The 2,500-nt window shown below is 47.6% G+C and overlaps 2 non-coding genes and 2 pseudogenes across 2 annotated transcripts; all 4 read right to left on the bottom strand.

Annotated features, from left to right (window-relative positions):
• Positions 1-513: 513 nt before the first annotated feature.
• On the bottom strand, positions 514-632 carry LOC138253460 (5S ribosomal RNA). The gene has a single exon (XR_011196150.1). It is a non-coding gene; the product is annotated as a 5S ribosomal RNA (ribosomal RNA).
• A 446-nt stretch (positions 633-1,078) lies between these two features.
• On the bottom strand, positions 1,079-1,197 carry LOC138255499 (5S ribosomal RNA). The gene has a single exon (XR_011198130.1). It is a non-coding gene; the product is annotated as a 5S ribosomal RNA (ribosomal RNA).
• Positions 1,198-1,548: 351 nt separating this feature from the next.
• On the bottom strand, positions 1,549-1,668 carry LOC138257234 (5S ribosomal RNA; annotated as a pseudogene).
• A 446-nt stretch (positions 1,669-2,114) lies between these two features.
• Positions 2,115-2,233, bottom strand: LOC138250901 (5S ribosomal RNA; annotated as a pseudogene).
• Positions 2,234-2,500: the final 267 nt, after the last annotated feature.

A 2,500-nucleotide genomic window follows, 5' to 3' on the forward strand; every position in this document is an offset into this window, starting at 1 on the left:
GAGGCCCGATGCTGCTTAGCTTCTGTGATCAGCTGAGATCAGTCACATTCAGGGTGGTATGGCCGTAGGCAGATTAAACTCCTGTTTCAGGCCTCTTGTGTTGAGACACCCCGCCGGTCTGGAGCCTGCTGCTCTCAAACACGCCTGCACTCTTCTGTTCACAAACTGCCCTCCTTCACAAACTTCTTACAGAGGTCCAAGCACACACCCTGTTTTGTACCAGCCTCGCAATCGCTTCATCTGCACTTACACACAGTCTCAGACTGCCCTTTCTTTAGGGCCCAGCACAAGCAGCAGACCAGCTCACCACCAGCAGCTTGGGGTGAGTGTGAAGTGCAGAAAAATTCTCAATTTTCCTTCAGAAAGAGTGTATTTTAGTGTTATTGCTGTTTTTTTATTTATTTGAAGAAAGGAAAAAAGAGTAGAAGAAATTATAAATGAAAAGTAACATTAGAGAGGACTCTATGCAATTGTTCTAAGACGTGCACCACCTAGTGTCTGCAAGAGGCAAAATGCCTACAGCACCTGGTATTCCCAGGCAGTCTCCCATCCAAGTACCAACCAGGCCCGACTCTGCTTAGCTTCTGAGATCAGACGAGATCAGGCGCATTCAGGGTGGTATGGCCGTAGGAAGAATACGCTTCTGTTTCAGGCCTCTTGTGTTGAGACAGCCCGCCGGTCTGGAGCCTGCTGCTCTCAAACACACCTGCACTCTACTGTTCACAAACTGCCCTCCTTCACAAACTTCTTACAGAAGGCCAATCGCACACCCTGTTTTGCACCAGCCTCACAATCGCTTCATCTGCACTTACACACAGTCTCAGGCTGCCCTTTCTTTAGGGCCCAGCACAAGCAGCAACAGACCAGCTCACCACCAGCAGCTTGGGGTGAGTGTGAAGTGCAGAAAGATTCTAAATTTTCCTTCAGAAAGAGTGTATTTTTGTGTTATTGCTGTTTTTTTATTTATTTTAAGAAAGGAAAAAAGACTAGAAGAAATAATAAATGAAAAGTAACATTAGAGAGGACTCTATGCATTTGTTCTAAGACGTGCACCACCTACTGTCTGCAAGAGGCAAAATGCCTACAGCACCTGGCATTCCCAGGAAGTCTCCCATCCAAGTACTAACCAGGGGCAACGCTGCTTAGCTTCTGAGATCAGACGAGATCAGGTACATTCAGGGTGGTATGGCCGTAGGCAGAATACACTCCTGTTTCAGGCCTCTTGTGTTGAGACACCCCGCCGGTCTGGAGCCTGCTGCTCTCAAACACACCTGCACTCTACTGTTCACAAACTGCCCTCCTTCACAAACTTCTTACAGAGGTCCAAGCACACACCCTGTTTTGCACCAGCCTCACAATCGCTTCATCTGCACTTACACACAGTCTCAGACTGCCCTTTCTTAAAGGCCCAGCACAAGCAGCAACAGACCAGATCACCACCAGCAGGTTGGGGTGAGTGTGAAGTGCAGAAAGATTCTCAATTTTCCTTCAGAAAGAGTGTATTTTAGTGTTATTGCTGTTTTTGTATTTATTTTAAGAAAGGAAAAATGCCTACAGCACCTGGTATTCCCAGGCAGTCTCCCATCCAAGTACTAACCAGGCCTGACGCTTTCTTAGCTTCTGAGATCAGACGAGATCAGGCGTATTCATAGTGGTATGGCCGTAGGCAGAATGCACTCCTGTTTCAGGCCTCTTGTGTTGAGACAGCCCGCCGGTCTGGAGCCTGCTGCTCTCAAAAACACCTGCACTCTACTGTTCACAAACTGCCCTCCTTCACAAACTTCTTACAGAGGGCCAATTGCACATCCTGTTTTGCACCAGCCTCACAATCGCTTCATCTGCACTTACACACAGTCTCAGACTGCCCTTTCTTTAGGGCCCAGCACAAGCAGCAACAGACCAGCTCACCACCAGCAGCTTGGGGTGAGTGTGAAGTGCAGAAAGATTCTCAATTTTCCTTCAGAAAGAGTGTATTTTAGTGTTATTGCTGTTTTTTTATTTATTTTAAGAAAGGAAAAAAGAGTAGAAGAAATAATAAATGAAAAGTAACATTAGAGAGGACTCTATGCATTTGTTTTAAGACGTGCACCACCTACTGTCTGCAAGAGGCAAAATGCCTATAGCACCTGGTATTCCCAAGCAGTCTCCCATCCAAGTACTAACCAGGTCCGATGCTGCTTAGCTTCTGAGATCAGCTGAGATCAGTCACATTCAGGGTGGTATGGCCGTAGGCAAAACACACTCCTGTTTCAGGTCTGTTGTGTTGAGACAGCCCGCCGGTCTGGAGCCTGCTGTTCTCAAACACGCCTGCACTCTTCTGTTCACAAACTGCCCTCCTTCACAAACTTCTTACAGAGGTCCAAGCACACACCCTGTTTTGTACCAGCCTCGCAATCGCTTCATCTGCACTTAAACACAGTCTCAGACTGCCCTTTCTTTAGGGCCCAGCACAAGCAGCAGACCAGCTCACCACCAGCAACTTGGGGTGAGTGTGAAGTGC

The sequence above is a fragment of the Pleurodeles waltl genome, chromosome 8, assembly GCF_031143425.1.
Source record: "Pleurodeles waltl isolate 20211129_DDA chromosome 8, aPleWal1.hap1.20221129, whole genome shotgun sequence".
In the NCBI taxonomy this organism is placed as follows: Eukaryota; Metazoa; Chordata; class Amphibia; order Caudata; family Salamandridae; genus Pleurodeles; species Pleurodeles waltl.